The sequence below is a fragment of the Cricetulus griseus genome, chromosome 2 (genome assembly GCF_003668045.3).
Source record: "Cricetulus griseus strain 17A/GY chromosome 2, alternate assembly CriGri-PICRH-1.0, whole genome shotgun sequence".
NCBI classification, from domain to species: domain Eukaryota; kingdom Metazoa; phylum Chordata; class Mammalia; order Rodentia; family Cricetidae; genus Cricetulus; species Cricetulus griseus.
The window spans coordinates 391307530-391330987 of record NC_048595.1 but is presented as its reverse complement, the minus strand read 5'-3'; the positions used below and the strand labels follow the sequence as shown (position 1 = coordinate 391330987).

At 39.0% G+C, this 23458-nt stretch overlaps 1 protein-coding gene across 1 annotated transcript in view; it reads right to left on the bottom strand.

Moving 5' to 3' along the window:
• Tmem117 (transmembrane protein 117) overlaps positions 1-23458 on the bottom strand; it is a 419705-nt gene that overhangs the window by 205314 nt on the left and 190933 nt on the right. The gene's annotated exons all lie outside the window — the stretch shown is intronic.

Genomic DNA, 23458 nt, shown 5'->3' with positions numbered 1-23458 from the left:
AAATAAATACTTGCTGGGAATCAAATTTCTCTCTCCTGTTTTTTTTTTAACTCTAAGATTGTTCATGCTGATTATTTTAATTTCAATTTTGTACATTTTCCTAAAAATGATGAGACTATATAGCCCACCATATTGGTTAACCTGCTTCTTCTTGGATTAGTCTTGGGTAGATAATGGCATGTTTATTGTTTATCTACTGAAATGTTTAAAATAGCTTTTTTGATTTGCTGAATTGAAAACCATCTTTTATTTGGTTATTTTAACTTCCTGGAGTTATTTCTGATAGTAGTTCTAGTGCCATTGCTTTAAAGAGGATATCTAGTTATTTTTTTAAGAACAAAATCTTATACTCAAAATAATTATTTTCCTACAAATTTCATTCAACTTTGTTGGAAAGTCTAGAAAGGTGTTGAGTTCTCATGCAAAACTTATAGCTTTTGATTAAGTATAACTATAAGAACTTACATGTTCTCAGTGTTGTGTAGTGTATCCATCAACTTTCATCTAGTTACAGTGGCATGTTTTACTATTTTCAATTTACAGATATTGAATTAACATCAAGAATTCTGCAACTTGTTCTAAGTAAACACTTCCAAAATTAGTAGGGGTAGAATTTAAATGTCCCTGTCTCTTACATATAAGCTGTTAACCATTATTCTACACCTTCATCCTGCAAGTATTAATGGAGATATAAAACATAAAGAAAATCTACTTTGTACTTTAGTAAACAATGAAGAGGTAAATGAATATGAATATGAATCAGGGTAGGAAGCCAATAGTAGCAACACTACTCAGAGCTACCTAGACACCTACTCTTTTAGGCTCACCAACCTGAGTACTTCCAGCTGAAAGCTCCCAAATGAACTTGAACAGCTTGCTGTTACCCACACCACAATCACTGAATAGCTCAGGGGCCAAGAAATCCATGCACTACTACGGAGTATCAGCTTTGGCAACTGTCCAACATTTTCAATGACACCATTTTGATGAACATACTCAATGACAACTTACCCCATGCTCATTTTACCAATGAGTTAAAATCATTAGGACACAGTGAAAACTTCAGGGTCCAGTGTGTGTGTGTGTGTGTGTGTGAGAGAGAGAGAGAGAGAGAGAGAGAGAGAGAGAGACAGACAGACAGACAGACAGAGACAGAGAGACAGAGACAGAGACAGAGACAGAGAAATTCATCATAATTTTGTTTCAGTGGGTGGCCTGAATATACTTGATCCAGCCAAGACAAACTAAAATAAATCTAAGTTTAAAAAGTTTTTAAGCCAGGCAGTGGTGGTACATGCCTTTAATCCCAGCACTCCAGAAACAGAGGCAGGCAAATGTTGTGGAATAATCTTTATGTACACTGTAAAATCTTTGCCTATACAACTTCTTACTGATTTAGTAAAGTGCTAACAGGCATTATTCAAGTGGGACATCCAGACACAAAGAACACTGGGAAGAAGAAAGGCAGGGTCTGTGAGGAGATGTCAGGACTCAGGGGAGGCAACATGGGCAGTGCAGAGTAATGGCAGTAAATCCAAGGGCAGAAAGTAAATTAATAGAAATGTATTAATTTAAGTTATAAGATCTAGTTAGAAAAAAGCACAAGCTATCATCTGAGCTTCTATAATTAATAAGACGTCTCCATGTGATTATTTAGGAGCTGGTTGGTTGAACAGAAAAATCTGCCTACAGGCAAATCTCTGAGTTCAAGGCCAGCCTGGTCTATAGAGTGAGTTGCAGGATAGCCAGGACTACACAGAGAAAACCTGTCTGAATAAAACAAACAAAAATTAATTAAATTAAAAATATTAAACCCTCTAAATTTGCTTAAATATATCAGAGCTAATTAAATAATGTAGACTAAAGAACCTTGTACAGCACATTGGAGAGAGCTGTGTAATGATTAGGTATATCTTCCCTGGAGACATTTGCTTATTCTGTGGCTAAGACAATAAAAGGGTAGGCTTGGCCTGATCACAGAATATCCCCAGTTGTCTGAAGTGAGAATACTAGAAACTTAAAGAGCCAGAATTCTGGTGAGGAAGGAAGAACTCAGAACAGAACAAATGTAGCTAGCTGCTTTGCCTTTCATGGCTTTTGTCACAATCTGAACTTTTTAGGAAGTGGCCACAAGATATAAGTAAAGTAAAAAATGTTGTCAAAATCTATGTTAAGTGTAGGGAGACACCCTAGCCCCTAGCCCCGCCCAATAGTCCTGGGACAGGTGCCAGGTAGACCCGGGACTTGCCTGTAAGGACGTGGTGAAGAAAAGCCGGGGTGACCTAAGGGAAGCTTCTTAAGGGCTGCACGTGGAGACCCTAGCCCCTTCTTTCTGGCCGAGCTAGCTGGGTTCCTGTGACCTCGCTCTGGCCTGCGTTTTGCCCTAGTGCTTTCTTGAATAAAGAAATCTTACCTTCACAGACTAATTCATCTTTGAGTGCACGCTGCACACAATAATCATCAGTTGACGCCCAATGACCCCGAGACCCAGGAGGAGCCCACTGGGGCTCCACTGCGACTGCTACAGCCAGGAAAGGAAACCTAGCCCAGGAGCGGCAGGGAGGACCCTGCCGAGGCATCTCCACAGTGAGTTACCCATACTGCTTCTCCCTCCCACGCTGGTGCAGTCCTTCCCGCCAGAATCCTGCCTCCCACGGTCCCGGCCAGCAGTGAGGTCGGCCTCCCTCAGCCACTTCCCCCCCCTCCTCTGTATTTCAAAGATGTGCTGACCTCGGTATGGAAACCAATCATCAAAGAAGATGAGTATAAATCACACCTTATTATAGAATTCAATCTAAGAAAACACAAAGCCATGAAGAATAAAAGAGAGGGGGGTACCCTTGATAAATATGTAATTCAGCCCTCCCCAGGTCCTTTTATGACAGGGTTGCATTATTTCAATTATACTCATCCAACAACGAAAGGAATGAGCCTTTTCTGGAAAAGTAAATATAAGATAGATCCTGTACACATTTTAAACATGACATCTTCTGGTTCTTCAAAAATGAACAGGTAACAAGAAATATGATGATATCACTGAAAACCCAGATTAAAATTATATTTAAATATACTAAGCTCCAAGAAGATAGGGCAAGGTGTTTTTGTTCACTGCTAGTCACCCAGCATCTGCAGTGCTGCCTTCATATAGCAACTGATCACTTGACATTTGTTTAACTTATAATGAATGGGGGAGTGAGAGGGATTGACATGTAAAAAAGGAAAATAAAAACTTATAATGGATGGAATATCCATATTCATATGCCACGGGTAGGTTTGTGTGTATTAAACCTTAGGAACATCAACAAAATGGTATTCAATTATGGAAAATTTGTACACAGAGGAAGATGTTAGAAACCTTGACTTAGAGCTGGAAAGATGTCTCAGCAGTTAAGAGCACTGGCTGCTCTTCCAGAGGTCCTGAGTTCAATTCCCACATGATGGCTCATAACTCTGTAATGAGATCCAGTGCCCTCTTCTAGCCTGCAGGCATACATGCAGGTGTTGTATTGTATACATAATAAATAAATAAGTCTTAAAAAAAGAAACCAACAAACAAGAAGCAACAATCTATGGTCATTAGTATCCCTCAATGTCAATGGTCTTAAAAAGATATAGGCTAACAGAATGTATACAAACACAGAATCCATCCTTCTGCTGTTTACAAGAAAAACACCTCAACTTCAAAACAGGTGTTACCTCAGAGTAAAAGGTTGGGAAAAGATTTTCCAATCAAATGGGCCCAAGCTGGTGTAGCACTCCTAATAGCTAACAAATTAGACTTCAAACTAAAATCAAAAGAGATGAAGAAGGGCATTTCATACTCATCACAGGAAAACTCCATCAAGACGAAGTCTCAATCCTGAACATCTATGCTCCAAATACAAAGGCAGCCATGTTTGTAAAAGAAACATTGCTAAAGCACAAACCACACATAAAACCACACACACTTATAGTAGACTTCAACACCCCTTTTCACCACTAGACAGGACCACCAGACAGAAACTTAACAAAGAAACAAAGGATCTGGCAGAAGTTATGACCCAACTGAGTTTAACAGAAGAGAGGGGGAACTGAAGATCGAAGGGATTGGTACCAAGTTGGAGAAACCCACAGAAACAGCTAGCCTGTACAAGGGGGAGCACATAGACCCCAGATGCTGTCTGGGAGGCCAGTACAGGATTGATCCAGACCCCTTAACATGGATGTCAATGAGGAGGCCTCTGCACTCCAGGGGGCCCCTGGTAGTGGATCAGTATTTTTCCCTGGTCTAAGAAGGGACTTTGAGAGCCCAGCCCACGTGAAGGATGCACTCTTGCCCTGGACACATGGAGAAGGGCTTAGGCCCAGCCCAGGATGATGTGGTGGACTTTGCAGAGCCCTGGTTGAGGGCCCTATCCTGCCTGGGGAGTAGAGGGTGGATGGGGTGAGGGGTAGTTCAGGGGTGGGGGAGGAGGGATGGGAGTGAGGGGAGGGAGAGGAGAAGGGATCGACATGTGGAACAAGCTTGTTCCTAATTTGAACTAATAAAATTTTTTTTTAAAAAAAGGAAATCTTGATTTATTGGGTGTGTTTTTTTACCAAATTGTATTTGTAGCTCTTTCATTGCAAAGTAACTGTCCCAACTCACCTAGAGTAATGTATGATAGGAGATATGGTAACTGTACTTCCCTGTGGCTTGGGGCATACAGTTGACCCTACCTATTATAATAATACAAAGTGCATACTTTATGAAATATCCAAAAGATTTATAGGGTAACATATGAAATGGCATATAAAGACCTGTGATTATTATTTTCATTGCTTTTGACAAATACATGTGTGCAGACATGACATAAAAACACTCAACAACTACTTCACTAACTTTCAGATCAATTAATATTTAACCATGTTTCTTTGTTAGGGATTAAAGGAGAGATAATTCTTTGATTTTTTTCTTTTAAATAAATTTAATCACATGGACGATCATTGTTTTAAAAAAAAAAAAACAACCTGAAATTGTGGAATTTCACATACTTAGTGACTAGGAGTAGATCCAGAATTGGTTTTTATTTCTATAAGGCAATTATAATTTTAGTTTTGTTTGGTGCTATAGTTGATTAGTTCAATCATACATCATGTGAACATTGACTGATATTTACACTACTAATAGATCTACAAAATCTTGCATACTCATCCACCTTCTGTGTAAAATTTCAGAATTATTTTCTTAGAATCTAACTTCAAATTTTTTTCAAACTTTAAACAAGTCAAATCTATTACAAATATATGGAGACTGAAATACACAGCATCTTGGAAAGGTGAGTAATTATTCTAACAGCTCAGCCACATGAACAGCTAAGACTACATCATATCAAAAAGCCTAGGTGCTTACGGCTGCACTGAAGGCTCTAAGATAAGCCAAATAGTCTATAAAAGTACCTGAAACTAAATTGACCTTACAGGTGAGAGTCCTAATCACTTACATTGAAAGTTCCAGTTCACATCCACCAATTACCTATACTAAATGGGTATAGTCAATGCCAGGTGATTTAGAGGCTGGGTCTCTGAAAGTTTAACAGGAAGCCATAAACATATATCACCAACCCAATACAGATTCATGCTCCACTGCAGATCCATCTGTGGCCAGCTGGATTCATAATGTCACAGCTGTCTCTCCCAGTCATTTTTGGGCAACATAAACAAGATTGGGGACTTGATACACAAGTAAATCATGGGTAAGGAGTTGACTTATACTAGCAAAACTCTATGTCAAGCGAAGAAATACTTGAATCAAGTTTTAAGTATTCTGAAATCATTGAAGTAAAAATTGTATCAATACACTATGCGAGGAGGTTAGCATACATCATTGTATAAGCCTCTTCTAAATCTCTTTATGTCTGTAATAAAAATGATTAACAGTTTTCAGTCATTTAGTCAATCATTAACCAAATAATCACACTTTAGTACTGTTGCTTAAAAATTTTCTCATTTTTGACTATTAAAAGACTTTGGTAAAGCCAATACACATATAAGAATCTCCTGGCCAGATCACAGCTATGAAACTATGAAAAATACTTATGGTCATGCTATGAATAGTGCAGACAGTTGTTTAGAGAACCCATGACTGATTGAAAATTTATCTAGCTCTAACAAGTTTCACTGATGGCATGGCAGCTCAAATTCCTCATCATTGGCTTTCTATTCCCTCTTATGTCTATATAGAAAACATGCATACACCTATATACCTATACAGTGAGCTTTAATTGACCAAACACACCCTGAATTTAATTGACCAACCCATGAATTATATCAATTCTTCCTCCATTCCTTATCAAACCTCAGCCTATCCAGCAAAGTCCATCTATGTGAGATATAGCCACCCTATTACTGTATCAATCCCTTCCTTGCCTTGACTCTCAGCATACAATTAATTACTAGAGTTAGTTCTGAAGGGCTCTCAATTCTCTTCAGCTATCAGTCATCACCACTACTGATCTGTTAATAATGATTTCTAATTTGAAATTAAAAGCCTCCTATTTTCCTATGATATTTCTTGCTTGTACTTTCTTCATGCCATTATGATGACTTCTGGGGAAGAAATATATCTCAATGGAGGAGCTAGAGTCATGAAACTAGAAACCAGTTTTGAAATTGCTATGGTTTGGACCTTTGCTCTCTAAAAAGGCCCTTGTGTTGAAGACTTGGTCTCCAGCTCATAGAACCCCTGGGAGGTTGTGACATCATTAGAGGTATGCCTTTGAGGGATACAACAGAATATGAGATGAGCAACTTGGCTCCATTAAATGTGTCTCCAAAGGTGGTTTAGCCTCTACTTGTCATATATTAAACCATGCACAGCTGTGAGGTTAAAAATACTTCTTTTCTCATTATAGCCTGCTAATCCCAAGTGCTTAACAATAAGAATGGAAAGCAACTGACTCAGAAACCCACCTCATGCCCTCAAGACCTAGAAGAAGTATTCAATATTGATAAAAATCATGCATTTTATTAATAGAGTATGATATATGCTTATGTATATTAATATCACACTGAACCTTATTAATAGGTATAATTAATACATAATAAAAACTTTTAAAAAGTGAATTCACACATGCATGCCCATTTTGATTTAGTAACATCCCATCCACTATCAGTTCTCATAATGTAACAGTTTAAACATTTTAGTAGAATGCTTATAAGAATTAATGAAAGATCATATGTGAGAACATTTAGTAATTTTAAAGTATTACAAGCATGGAACAAAATTTTCCTTCTCTGGATTTTACTTAATATTGCAGGTAAAAAAGAATATGTTTCTAGGACAACAAGCTCATTATAAGTGAAACATTAAAAGGCAGCCAACAACCGGCTAACTGCACTTCTGGTGCATTCAATAGGTCTGTAAATTTAGCTGACTACCCATGACTAATGAGGTCACGGATCACAGAGGAAAACCTACTATTGCTACTTTCTTAAGCCAGTACAATTCCTAACTGCATTCTACTTATCCTTGTACCCACAGATGAGTGGAGCACTCACACTTCATCAAAGAAATTTCTTTTTACAGCAGATGGAAACCATTACAGAAAGTCACAACTTGTCAAAACACAGAGAACAACTCACCATAGGGTAATCCCCGAGCCTCAGTTAACACAACACAGTATCTATTCCTCAGGCTCCCAAAACATAGTGGAAGAGGAGGCAGAAGAGTGTAAGAGCCAGTTATCCAGGAAGTCTGATTCAAGAGTGTTTCTTGTATACATGGCAGGGAAGGTGCACCCAAGAAATCTCAACAATACAGTGCCTAAACAAGACCTGAACAATGACACCAGTTGACATGGTGATGTTCGTGGGGGGGGGGATCGCATGGGACCCCACCTCTAGATGAAGAACTGTAGGTATTTAATAACGGGGTGAGAGAGGGAGAATTAGTCCTTTCTGCTGAAGAGCCCACTAACTAGTGGAGGTATGTCCAGTATGGAGTTGTCAGCCCCCAAAACACACTTACAAGCAACACTAAATAGTCTCAGAATATTGTGCTTATATAATTATTCACACACAAACACATTCATATTATTTAAAAAGCTTGACACCAGAGAAAACTGGAAGTTATATGTGTCTCTCACACATGTTTGTGTGTGTGTGTGTGTGTGTGTGTGTGTGTGTGTGTGTGAATTTTTAGACGTGAGTTAAATTTTTAAAAGGCAAGCTTCTAAACCTGTTTTCATTTTCCCAAATAATATAGCAGTTTAAACTGTCATAGGGTAAAATGTGGAGAAAAATACCCTCTACAAGTCACCTGCTCATTTAGTAACCTTCCATTTTACAATCCCACCAGCAAGTCAACCCACCCACTTCCCACCATCCTGTGACATCCCTTATTGTCACCACCCCATTGCTCTCTGTGTCTGGAGTGTCATTGTCCACCTTCCTGCTGAGGGCAGTAACTCAGCTGCACACTCAGACATCCTTGCCACTGCCTCCAAAATTTACCCTTCTAACAGTTAGAGTAGATCAGTATGCTACACAACTTTCCATAAACATTTGAATCATTTTCTCACATTGCTCCACTTTCCCAGGAAACCCATTCTGCAAAGGTGAAGAACAGATATCATTCATCTCTGCTGGGGAACTTCTTCGTCCAGTACACAGTATGCTTTAGGAAAGCAGGGAATATTTACATGAATTAAATATCTAACTGATTAAAATAAGAAAATTAATTCTTTAAATAACCCAACAACGGAGAAAACTGAATGTTACATAAAGCATTGAAGCAAAACCAAAAACTCATAATAGTATAAGGTATAATTAAAAGATAACTTCAATGATAAATTATAAGCCATGTAATTATGATATCCTAGCAAAGGGAGGATAAAATAGCATTGCCTCATGTCTACTTCTCTTTTTAAAAGAAAACATAAGAGGCCAGAGCATAGTTAAGTCAAAATGAAGAGAGTGATAAAATTTTCTGCATTTGCATTTTAGTTGGCTAAGAATAAAAAGGTAAAATATTATCTACTAAAATCACACTGTTTTAAAAAAGTTCCTTTAAATGAGACGGTATCCATCATAATTTTTTGAAGATTTTTATTTTATTTGTGTGTGTAAATGCCTGCATGTATACTTGTGTACCATGTACAAGGCTAATGTTCATGGAGACCAAAAGACAGAGTGGGAGGCATGGACTGGAGTTACACGCATGCTGAGAAATAAACCTGGGTCCTCTGTAAGGGCAACAAGTGCTCTGAATCACTGAGCCATCTCTCCAGCCCCTCCACACATAACTTACTACATCAGTTTTCTGGGGTAAGATATCAAAGCCATGTAGCCATTTATTTAACCCTGGTGAGTAAAAGAAGGAAAAGCTGCTAAGGCAACCCCCAAACTAATGGTGCCAAACTGCCTTTGCCCTTTGCACTCAACAGATCTGAGACATCCTCCAGGTGAAAGGTAATGAAACCTTAGACTAATTATAAGTTACAGAATTGATGTTTGGAGCTTCTTTCTGGTTATTTTGTTTTCAAACATTAAAATCTGTGACATAATTTGATCTTAAAATGAGCCTTCTTAACTGCCATTGAACTAAGCAATTCTATGTTAAATAAGATTCAATGTGTTTAGAAACATTCAAATGAATGCATATAATAAATGACTATTTCTATTGCTGTAACAGTGACTTGCAAGCTAAGCCAGAATGCCATTAATTAACTTATTATGCCTAATGGTGCTACTTTCCACACATGTTAGAAGTTCATGATTATCATAAAGGAGATTTTCCTATAATTTTAATGTTATTCAAAGTAGGGCATTAAATGAATTGTCTCAATGGATGTGTCAATAAAGTAGTTTTAAAAGGCTAAACTAGATAAGAAGTAGATAAATATGATCAACTTTAGCAGAAACTGCAATTTGTCCCCATGTATAATAAAATGGAAAGAGCCCTGATAAACGAATCTGTGTCACTACTTCCTAAAAATAATTTCAAATCCAGGGTATTTACAATGGTGATTAATTTCCCACTGTTTGCCTCTCCTTCCTTTCTCAGTATGAATTTAGCAACATTGCTGTCCTCATCTCCACTACTCCCTTGTCATTTTATAGTCCCTATTCTTCTTTTCAGAGTTAAATGTGTTTATTAGAATAGCCAAGCAATGACTAACATTCATATTTATTATGTCACATAATACAAATGTAAAAAAGTCACTACAGCACAATATATAGCCTCTGGCATGATCCAAAATATTTAGTGGTCCTAAAACCTTTCTTTAAAAGTCAAACCGCCAATCAAAATTAAAACCATGTTCTATTTAAAATGAAGAAATGGTACATTAGCACAGACTTAGACTTTAAGAAGTATCAATGCAGTACACGTTGAAAAATTGCAGGAGGACATGTTTGAAGGACACATTTTAACATACTGTGGCAGGTACAGGAAACATCAGATTTAAGGGTCTAGGCATAACTCACCAAACCTAAGTTGTCAGCAAAAAGGTCCAGTTATTTACGACTAAAGCTAGTACTAAGCCATTGCACCCAATATTAACATGAATATTAAGCATAAAACTTTCACATTATGAAATAAATGATTACTATATTTAAGCATCTTGTTTTAAGATGATAAGCTATTGAGTAAAATTAATGACATAGCATTGTCTAATTATTATCACCATAAAAATCAATGAAGCTCAGTTTGGTTACACATCCACAGGAAAACAAGGACAAAAGGATATGTGGAAAGTAAAAGGGAAGCTCTCTGTGAGATGGGTGTTAGGTGAGGGCCACAGCCAGCAGACATTCAACAAGATAATTAGACCTGTGAAAACACACAATTCTGCATTATACCAAACCACAGTATCTGAGCAGTCTGTGGCAAACAGAAATTCTTTCTAAAAGGAAAACTACTGGCTTTGCAATCAGAAATCTCCTACTTGGCAGAGAGATTTGGCTTGGTGTTGTAAATGTAACAGGGGTGGAGGTAGGGATCCAGTCCTAGCTTTCCTCGGAGCCATGCATGCATCTGTGTTGTGCACCTTGTTCTTTCCTTCAGTTGGTCAACAAGTGCATCCTTTTGCATCTCCCCTTTGCATTCTCAGTCATCCCTGAGTTGGATATGGAAGCATGCCACTTTCTTTTTTTATTTTACCGGAGTTCACAGTTAAAGAGTTTGCCTAAGTTTCCTTAGAAACTTTGAACTTTTCAACAGAAACTTTGAGATCTTATGATTGTGAGACCAGAGACCCTTGAAGTTACATGAATGGACTTTGTATTAGGAGATTATCATAAACCTATGGAGGTCAGGGGCAGAACACTACAAGATAGATCTGGAATTTTCCTCCAACAAATTCACATTCTGACCACTTATTGGCCTGCTGGAGGTAATCTCAAGGAGGAGCCTCTGTGGAGATTCTAGGAGGGTGGGGTCTAACTGATGAACATAGGCCAGAAGGCCTTTGACTTTATGGCCCAGCCTCACTATCTTGGCATGCTCCACTATCATGTGACTAGCCACTGCCACCTGTTCTGCAGCCACAGACAAAGTGACTGCATCACACCTTACTCACTGTGATGGAATGAAAACCCCTGAGACCATGAGCACATATAAATCCCGTCTCCTTGAAGATATATTGTCAGTCATTTTGGCACAATGACAAAAATGTGATATATATATATATATATATATATATATATATATATATATATATATATCCTATGAAACACATATATCTGAACAGTCCTTGTCAAAATATATCAAAACCAAATGCAGGTATAATAACTAATTACTGGGACAATAGGGGGACATTACAACTTATCCTACAGAGATTAAACAAAGGAAATATACATTTTAAGAAATCTTATGCCAAACTTTGATGATCCCCCATGGGAGGACTCACCCTCCCAGGGGAGTGAATGGGAGTGTCATGGGGCGTTGCTGGGCGGGGGAGGACATGGGAGGACAGGAGGGAGAGGGAACTGGGATTAGTATGTAAAATAAGATTGTTTTTTTAAATTAAATAAAAAAATTTTTAAAGAAAAGAAATCTTATGAGAATAAAGTCAAAGCTTTGACAAAAAATCAATATATTTCTAGAAAATCAGTATATAACAAACTATATACTGACACAAAGAAAGAGTTTAAAATATACATACAACCACATACAAACAAAATGTATTGCATAGCTATAAACTTCCCCACAATGAAAACCTAGGCCCAGATGTTCACATAGGCACCAAGGGACTCATGAAGCAATGTTGACAACGTGGCTGTTCATAAGAGCCTGCAACTAGAAATATCCAGAATGCCCATCAACAGAACAGATACACGAATTACGGCATTATGAAGACCACTCAACAGTGAAAGTGAACAAACTACTATGCCACAAAGCCTGGTAGATCTCAGAAACAGTTGTACAAACGCTGAACACAAAAGGAACAAACATACCATGGGATTGCAAATATACACAAGCTTGAGAATAGGCAAAACTCAGCAATGTTAGAGAAGTCTTACAAGAAATAAAGCAAAGACAGCAAGAAAGACAGTGGTTCTCTGCAGGAAGGGGAGGTTTGCTGTCACAGAACTGAGCCAGAGGTCTCTGGAATGCTCACAAGGCTCTTTCATTTAATATGGTTGGTGATGACATGGGCAACATGGGTAAGCACTTAACATGAGAGTTCCCTTCTACAAAATTACATTGTGCATATGTATCGTGTAAGTGTTTCCGTAGGTACATCATTCTACTTTTTAGAAAGTTGAAAGACACAATAATAAAATGTGTTAGCATATCAGAAGCCCCAGAAGTGATGGCTACATAATCATTTTATAAGAAAAACACTAAGGTAATTTTGGAAAGACAGTTCACTTGAATTGAAGGCACTCATCCTGGGACACAGATGAAGAAAAGATTTCTGACATGTGATGGAGACTTTGCCTTGGATGGACAATCTGAGACACAACCTGGTGAGGAGCACATGACACAGAGCAATAACAGAGAAAGTGAGAAGCTCTGCATTCAGGGAAAGATATTAAGCAATGTGCTCCAACTTCAAAGCCTATGGACAATCTACATCTAGAAAACAGATTACTTGAGTTTCTCCATGCTATTTAACTGGGCATATCTCTTAGCATCTGTTCACAGAAAGGTGACATTTCACTGCCTATGAGGCTGTCATTTTTACAGGGATTGGCGTGCACAGCAGAGATGAGGTCAGTCACCATAGCAGGAGCCATACAAACTTTGACATGCTTCCTTTATTCCAAGCAGTGACATAAAATGTCATGTTGGAGCAGATACTCACTCGGTCCCAGGAAGAATCATTCGATTTAGTGGTTCTTCCTAGGTTGAGAGAGTTGCTGGAGAAAGAGACACCTGTGAGGCTCCACTAAACCTCTCAGGACTTCTGACACACAAGATCATTAGACAGGCAGTATGAGACCTGTTGAGAAGAACCTGAGAAAGGTCAAGAAAGATGAGACATCTCTTGTAACTGACTCTGGCCATGAAGATTGTCAGACTGCTCATGGGATTTGGGGAGGAGATGGGATCAGCACTCACTATGATTAGTGGAAATTCTTCAACTATTCTGGGGGTAGGGGCACCCCATAGACAATGCAGGAACTGAGTCACAGAGGACTCTAGGAGGCACGTGTCTATGCTACCTTGAGGGTCTAAGTTTCAACAGTGAGTAGCTATAGAAAGACACACAGGGAAGAGAATAATAACCATATGGTTCAGCACTCTCTTTGGCTGTTATTTGAAAAACACAAACTCCATAACCTTGACCTGGAGCAGAAAGGCATTAAGATTAAAGTTAATTCAGTGGTTAATCATCAAAAGGGATATTGAACGCTTCACTGGGGAATGCAGGTAGAGCTTCAAGCCATTAATTTTATAGGTTAAAATATGTCAGTGCAAATCTGTAATCTGATTTTGTAAAGCATGTATGCCACCCACATGCAATGCCAGAGATTTCTGCACCATCAGCCTTAGTCTGCTTGGCAGACATGATATCCCACAAAAACTGACAGCATCAGATTTTGCTAGCAATAAAAAGGTCTGTCTGGGGGGTTTTCTTCAGGCAGTGCAGGTACAAGAAGCTGAGAAAAAGCCTCAGCCCTGAAAGACTAGGCACTGAGCATGCCTCCCAGCCATCTGCAGCTTAACATAAAAGCATCTGCTTATCCTTGAAGGAGAGGGCCACCTACTTATTCATTCTTTCAACTCTATTGATTGAATACCATCTACATGCTACAGACTGTGCAAGGTGATGGGAATAACAAGATGAACGCAACACAGTCATTACCATACAGCAAATGAAAGAGTACTTGCAAACAAACCCGCAAGCCCTAAGGGTAAATGCCATGTGTGAGGAGAGAGGCTGGGATGAAAGGCACCTAAATCTTCTGAGGTGAAGGGGATAAGCAGAAAGCAGGGAAGGCCTCAAAGAGGACAGCAGAAATGCTTGAAGTAGAAGGAAGCTTATGTCCATCAATAAGGAGTGCCTACCAGTGCTGTAGAATGAGACAGGGAGGTGACTCAGAGGCATCACCCTAGCACTACATGAATGTCATCTACTTCATATATTTAAAATACATCCCATTCATGGAAAGGTCTCAGTCAAGGCACTTCGGTAAATAGGAAGCAGCAACTAACTGTGGATAAATAGGGTATATAGATATAGATGAAGTGATGAAGGCGGTGACAGATGACAAAAGTTAGATAATAAATAGCTACAGGTAAGACTGGTGATAGATGAATATAAGAGATAAAATATAAGTCATAGAGATAGATATGTAGATGATAGATATATAGACAGATGATAGATTGATGATAGATAGATAGATAGACAGATAGATAGATAGATAGATAGATAGATAGATAGATAGATAGATAGATAGATAGATAGATAGATAGATTCTGAGTACATATGTACATTATATTATATTTCAAATAGACTTGTGGTTTATAGACTTGTGGGACCGGTAAGTTCACACACTCTGTATATAAGATTAACAGTTTGAAGAACCAGGAGTTGGTGTTGAACCGTTCAGAAAATATTGCCTCTTTCTCTAGAAAACTTTAGCTTTCATTTCCAAGATCCTCTAACTGACTGCATGAGGCCCACCTCATATTGTAGAGTGCAAGCTCCTTTACCTAAAGTCACCTGACTGAAGACATCAACCACATCTAACTAAAAGTGCACTGAGCCTAGCCAAGTTAACTTATAAAAACAATCATTGAATCCATATTACTGACTTACATTTAAAGATGTATTTGTATTTCTATCACAAAAATACCATCACTACAAATAGCTGCTAAAATATTTGAATCACCACAATCCTAATTTGAGATTTTGTACTTTTTGGCAGTTATTGATATAAGTGTGTGTGTGTGTGTGTGTGTGTGTGTGTTGAGAAAGAGAGAGGGGGGGGGGAGAGAGAGAGACATATATATGTATATATGAATGTATATACAGACATACACCAAACACACATGTGGAAGTCAGGAACAACTTACAGGAGTCAGTAATCTTATCCACCATGTGGGCTCCAGGGATTGGGCTCAGGTCATTAGCTTAATGGCAAGCACCCTTACTCTCTAGGCCATCTTACTGGCCCCTAATTTGAAAATTAAACACAAAAATTCCATAATATCATCTTAAATTTTCCCAGCGTGCACATGTCAGCACTCACAGATATGCACATAAGAAAAGTGTGCACACACACATACCTGTGCACTCCTGAGTACATGTGTGCCTGGACACACCATCATGCATGTGGGTATAAGTGTACATACTTGCACACACACATACACACACACTCACACACATCTTCATCAAGCACAAGCCTTACATCTATTGATGATATCAATCAACATCCATTCACCATCTTTCAGTATTTTATAGTTCACACTACAGATTTCCAAAGTACTTCTGAGTTTTTAGGTCAGCTTTGATGAGACCACACCCATCCCTTATTAACAAACTTTGTTTTATGTGTTTCATTTCTATACAACTCCCAGCCCCTTTCTGATGAGAGCTGTTAGTGGCGGTAAGAACCAGCTTTCAGTTCACATCTGAACAGCTGCACGTTGACACAAAATTGCTCACATGCATGTCTAACCTAAAAGCATTTCTCTGAAGCCCAAAGGCATCCACTTTTAATACCTCATGAACATGGGAGTCATGTTTGAGTTAAGTATTTTTATCAAATGACCCATTTTTCCCAACAAAAATAGACCAGCTCTTGAACGGAAAGAACAATGTGGGGCAGCCGGCCCTCTGCTCAGTGGTCAACAGCCTAAGTGCAGAGCTCTGGGTTTAACAGTGTAGATCACTGGCAGCTATCCCTTGAAGATCAGAAGCCTGCTAGAGCCCTGAGCATGTCAGGACACTGTGTGAGCAGAGCAGTGATGTTTAACACAGTGCCGGAGGCCACAAACTCTCAGTGGATACTGGTTAAATCAAAAGAGAAAAGACAATAATTTTTTTTCCTATGGTTGAATGGGAGATGAAGTTGGTACTAGAAAGGTGTATTGTAGAAACATGGGATCAGTTGATTTTAAAGACCATATAATTGTGCTTTGAGATAGCTTTACAATGTCCTCAGTTAAAGTGACCCATTACTTGTGAACAAGTAGTCTACAGGGCAGAAGAAAGTGTTGGAGATGCATTGCTGGATCTATCCATCCTTTCTCCCATCTATGAATCTCTATACCCACAGAGCACAAAGGGTCCAGTGCAATCAGTCTGAATGGGAACCCCAAATCCAAAGGTTGGCTGGCAACTGACACCAAATTTAGAGTTGGGCAACCAATGGAAGAGTCAAGTCACCAAACCCAGGGTGACCGAATTGGGAAGAAAGTCAGGACATTCTCACAAATGGTAAAAGAGAAGATGGTGTGAGCTCTGAGAAATGCAGGCTGTCAGGTTGCACAGGGTTAGGTTTTATTCAGCTCCTAGAGCCATGAGAAAGAGCAGTACCTGAGGAGGGTGGAACAGGATAAGGATTGCCTGTATCAGACTCTTGTGTCTGAGCTTGGTGACCTTTGTATGAACCAAACATCGCAAGGGAAAGCTGGTCTGGGCAGAATCTTCTGCTTACTGTGGCTTAGATTACATTTTCTTTGGCTTTCATTTGCCTCACAGCCCACACATATATCAAAACTGAGAACAGCAGACTGAGGACAGAAAACTATAATTTCTGCCAATTTAAAGGATTTGATGTCAACTTAACTGACCTGCCCCTCTTTCATAGACTTTTCTCTTCTCAATGTAAACTTGCCTGCTCTGAGTACCCACCTTCAAGGACACTAGAGGCAGCCTAGTAGCCACCCAGACTTAATCTCCAATCCTCTGCCTCCCTACTCCCCTGCAGATCTCACCCTGCTCATTCTACGTGGCCTGTTGAAAGCCTGGATTTTCTTATGCCTTAAGACGACACTCCCAGATGCCCCAGTGTCCTTCACCACAGGATCTAGTCATGCCCAGTCCTCAGTCTTGTACTCCATAAGATGCACATAGAAATTCCGAAGAGCCACTATTGACCAAAGTATATCCCAAAGACCTTGGCTTATTTTAGCTAGTGTTGGGCACAAGCACAACCTACACAGGCAACCCATGTGTTGGCAGTTACTACAAAGGATTGTTGAACAGCAGAATAAATGAGGTGGTGCACAACTTCAAGAGAATCTCTGAGTTCAGTCAGGTCTACACAGCAGCTTCCAGGCGGCTAGGGCTACGTACTGAGCCCCCACAACCTCCCACACACACACCCACACACACACACAAGAAACACTGGGCAAATCATAGCTATTACTGGAATCATAGATATTCAAAGGCCACTATTAAGTACATTTGGAAAAAGTAGGAGTGTTTGAGGCTGGCACTGTTGAAAAACAATGTCCAATTTCCTGACTTCGATAATGAATCTTAGCTCATTCATCAGCTGGGCATTCCCAGGTTAGCAATCAGGCTCATCTGAGTAGCAACAGGAGTCAGCTTAGGGGGCTCAACTCTGAACTGTTCGTTCTCCCTGCATGCTCATGAAAAAGCATGCAATTATCAAAGAACAGTCTTTTTCTAATCATGTCTTTAAAGCACGCACCAGATGATGATTCAGGACATCTTTGGGGACCCACAAAACCAAAATTGCTTACATTTAAAGTTTCTGGTTGAAATAGACTGTGTAATGTATGTAGTGCTTGTGCTGGAACCCAATACATTCAAAATACAGCAAGGGAAACCCCCCAACACACACAAGATATATTTGCTCATTTGAGAGTCCGTTCCCACCCTATAACTATGAGACCTCTGTTGGCAGCAGAAATGACCTGCAATAGAAACTAGTATTAGTTTAGGTCTTTTACAAAATGGGAGAAACTCTCTTTGCTAACAGTTACATTACATTCCTGAAAATAACTAGTAATGGAATTGTAAAAATGTAAAAATTGTATTTTAAAGACATTCATGGATGAGCCAGGCAGTGGTGGTACACGCCTTTAATTCCAGCATTTGGAAGGCAGAGGCAGGTGGATCTCTGTGAGTTCAAGACCTGCCTGGTCTACAAGAGCTAGCTCCAGGACAGCCTCCAAAGCCACAGAGAAACCCTGTCTCAGAAAAAAAAAAAAAAAAAAAGACATAAACCCAATCATAACAAAAGTGTAACCATATTTATCTAGGGATGTGATACACAGATACATTATTTAAACAACTGGAACTCATCTGCCTGGAGAGAGAAGGTTTCCTTGATGCCATCATTAAAATCACATCCTGAACTGGATGAGGAGGCATGTCTGTAACCCAGAACTCAAGAGGCTGAAACAAAAGGATCATGAATTGAAAGTCATCCTAGACCAGATAGCAAGGTCAAGATCAGTCTGCTATAGTGTGAAACATTCAAAACAAGAAAAGAAAAAAGAACAAAGTCATATAATGTATAACATTTTAAGAATTAAAAGGGAAAAAACAAACTTTCTTTTTACTAATGTATAGCAAAATTTATAGATCACTAAAATAATATTGCATTTAATTTTACTACTTTTCCTCATCACCTTGGCACCCTGAAACCCCAGCTTCACTGCAGTTCTGTGGTTTGCCAGAAGACAATCCCTACTCCTGAGACATTTGCTTTTCTATTTCAACAATCAACTTTGTCAGCCTTTAAAAGTGAAAATAACACTCCCACATCACTTCCCTTTATGTGGCTGCTTCTCCAAGAAGCAGAATTGGGCTTTGCCCTCTTCTAAACCATATAGTCTCTTCCACTTAATGTGGTTATTTAACAAAATTTGTTAATTAAATAAGTGGAAAATTGTTTTAAATGAGAAATGAATCAGCCTCTATAAAAATACTCTTTTGTGAAGGTATTTTCACTTTATTTTTTCTTTCTTCCCTTGAATGGCTTTAAACCAAAAGCATGCAAAAGTTCATTACTAAAATATGAAAAGTATTAAAAATTGGAAGAAAAACATACTCAATCAGTACTATTGCAATTTCTTTCCAATACACTTCTTGTACATATTTTAAAGAAATCAAATATCCATTATGATTAAAATGCGCCTAAAAGTTAAAGAGACAAGAAACAATAAAACAGATGATAATGTGTAAAAACTGAATGTCTGTGAGCAAAAGTAATGAGCCATATATTTAGATAAATTGATAAGGCAAAAATACTCTGAGGAGTTGTTGTGTGAGTTTCCTCTGAGATTGAACCATCCTATCCTTCAGGGAAGCTCCTTAACAGGTAGAGAAAAAACTCAAAAAAGCTTCAGAAGTCCCTGAAACTGACCAACTTTACTAGGTGCCTCCCTCTCAGAGTAAGCAGTAAAGTTGCTGCTTGTTAAGAAACTTTGTTAGCAGTAAAGAAACTTTGTTAGCACAAAGAGAGTCACTCTTTGATAAGCCATGCTGCAAAGTAGTCTCTAAGAACAGACTTAGTTGCCTGGAGATTTAGACCAACTGAGTCACTTGGAAAGGACACTTTCCCACCTGCTGAGCAGCCTGCAGGTGTTCAGGGTACTCCAGATTCCCAGCTTTTGTGAGCTGTCACCAGGGGGGTGGGCTTCAGTGTTGCATATATCTTTGAGTTATTTCTTCTCCTGTGAGTAACACCTCACTCACATTCCTATAAGTAACCCCAAGATAACTCATTGTCCCACCAAGTTGACCTTTGGTGGTATCCATACTTTGGCCTGTTGTGGGTTCCCTAACTGGGGTGAGTAGATGTATATGTTGCATTTTCCCAGGAAAAGTTTTGCCACACAACAGGATTTCTAGATTTGAAGAGTTAAAGGATGTAGGATGGGGCTATGTCTCAAAAAACTAGCAGAAAGAGGAAATAGTATGAATTAAAAATGTGTTCACTCCCTCAAGTGTGTTGAAGCTCCCAGCTCAGCCCCACAGCATGCTTCAGAGACTGAGCTGTTAGTTCTCTTATCATGTAGCTGACTGGGGGCTGCAGCTTGCTGCAGAGAGGACCTTCTGCTATAAAGTTCTAGGCCAGGAAAGGATCAAAATCCTAAGTAAAGCTTCCATTAAATGTGTGTTGCTTTGGCATGACCATAAATTTAGAAAAAGAAAGGTGAGTTGAAATTATTTGAAGTCAGGACCATCTAGATTATCAATTGGACCTATATTACACATACAGTTTACATGTTCAGCACAGATAATGTTAGCACAATGGGAAGGCTGTCATGTCTCTCCCTCACCAGCAGACTTTAGCATTGTGTTATTACATTTCACGTGTTAGTAGCCAGCACACTGACTCCCCTAGCAGGGGAACTGCTGAAGGCATGACAAGAGCCCAGAACAGACCAGGAAGACTTTGGGATCAAAGTCAGTCCTGGCACAATGGATCCAACATTATGTGCTATGAACACTAAGAGCATTGAGAATGAGAGTTAAAGAAGACAGGACTCTCACTACTGTGCGGAAATATGCTATAATTAATGATGAAACAAGGATGACACACTACAAATCAGGAAAAAGTATAGGAAAATGACGTAACCATTGAAATTCAACATGTAAGGCACTTTAGCTGACAATGGAAGATTTAGATGACACAAAGTGGAAAAGACATTGAGATAAGAGAGATAATGATATACTCAGGGTCATCAAAGTACCCAAACCCAAGAGGTGGGGAGGAAACAGAATGCAGAGAGTAAGGCTTGAAATGCAGGCAAGAATCCATCCTCCTCTACACAGTGGCGGAGGCAGCTTGAACTTAATCTCAGATGTGAAAGGAAGCTCTCTATTACTCTCAGCTTGGCTGTCAGATCCTACAGATTCTCATTTATTAGACTAAGCTGACATCAGCACGGAGGCTTGATCGATAAGGCAAAGCTGGAATAAAATTAGAACCATTAGGGGCCATCGCAGGGAGTCAAGGGAAACACAAAAGCTAGGCAAAAAAAATCAGCAAGAGAAATGAGGAAGTAGAGATAGTTAAAAGTGAACCAATCGTGCCCCATCAGTCAGAGGACAAGCATGGTAAGGAAAAGAAAATGTCTCAAATCTGCTCAAGCAATGGGTAACATGCCTGAAGTAGCATCACTCAGCAAATTCAGAAATGAGGAAGGAGGGGTCGATTAGATGAAAAGCAACACTTCTGCTCTGAAAGGCTGAGCCTTACAGACACCTGTGAAACTCCTGTAGCACTCCAGTGAAAGCTATATAGACTGGTTTGCACTGAGCAGGGCGAGCCAGCACACAGGCCAAAGATGGGAGGAACAGTTTGTAACTTTCCCAGAGGGAAGAAGGAAGGGAGGCCATCAACTTTCAGAACAAGGTCCACGGATGATGCTGTGTGAGAATTCTGATTACTTGTGAGAAAATTCCAAGAAAACAGGACAAGAGTCCTGCAATCTCAGCCCTCCTAAGCACAGGATTGTTCTTGGAATGTGCTTTCATTCCCCTTTCAGGTGTAGTAAATAGGAGTGGGATTATTTCTAATTACCCATCAGATGATATTTCCAAGCACAGGTTGTCCTCACGACAGTACACAGCCTAAACTCATATGAATACTCCTTACTCTTGTCACAGTGTACAGCTTGAACACATGTGAACTTGCTTAACCATCAGAGTATAAATTGTCTGATGCCCTGAATAAAGTTTGGTCATTTCACAAGATGTTAGACTGTCTCATTTTAGGCTCCATTCTCCCAAGTTCACAGCACCAACTAGAAGTGCTAACCATCAACATCAAAGGAATAAGAGAAAGAAAAGGAATCCACAGTTAAAGAGAGGGCTGCAGCAGGGACAGAGAATACTAGAGGAAATGTAACATGAATTTTAAAAATTCAAAAATGGAATACAATATAAAGTTCAAAAGAGAATTGGGAATATGAAATGCTTAAATGAAGTTAAGAAATAAGAATAGAGATGTATCTGTCAAATTTAACACTATATTTGCTGGGCATGCGTGGGATAGTTTCAGTGGTTAAGAAGAAGATACAAACACTGGAGAGCTAGCTGTAAGTCAGGGCACATACAGGAACAAAACAAATGAGACTTTAAGTGTAGGCAGCAATATTAACATGAAAGCATGCATGGGTGGAAAGAGATGGGGATAAAACACCAATAATTACACAACATGGGCTTGAGAGACGAGAGACACACAATCTTATGTTTAATGAAATTGATGGAACATTATCAGTTTGGTGGCTAATTGAGTCATTTCGTACATGACTTGATTTCTCTGTTGAAATGGCCTAAGTCCAGCAATACTATTGCAGGCATAGAGTACATAGCGACTGCTCTGCAATGCTATGTAACTAAAGAGCAACGCATGAATCAATTACTCATAATCAGCAGAGAATAAATAATATAGTGAATGGAGCCAGAGCTGGAAATTACGGAAACAGCCAGTGTCATAGCTCAAACCTAAAGAAGCATACATCTAAGTTTCACTTCATAGGATGCAAAAGTAAGAAGTTGCAAAATACTCTCTAATTTATGAGCTTTAGCTTCTCCAAAAAGAATAAAAATAACTTTGAATTCATCCAGAACCCTGATGCAGAGAACTCGGCAACTCTGTCTTTGTGCAGTGGAACAGAGGATTTTAATGGGTCAGCAGCACCTCCTGATGTGCTGAAGTAAGTACGGGGGCACACAGATACAAATATCAGACTCTGAAATAGTTTGTATATCTAGTGCTTAAAGATTATATCTGTGGGTAATATATCATTGTAAATATGACATAAGATCTTTTTCTGAATTAAAAAATTTTATGATAAATTGAATTTAAAGCTGAGGAGATATTTTATCCATGGCTTATTTCAGATTTTCTCCTATAAAAAAATAAAAACATCTAAAACATAAAATCTATGTACTGGAAACTTAGGAGTGGGAACATTTTTATAGGAAATGGCAAACTATTTAATTATATAAGTGAATAAAAGAATAATGATGCTCCCCCACCACCTCTGCTAATATTTATACTTTTTTAGACAGGATCTCTCTCAGTATATAGCTAGCTCCTGGAACTC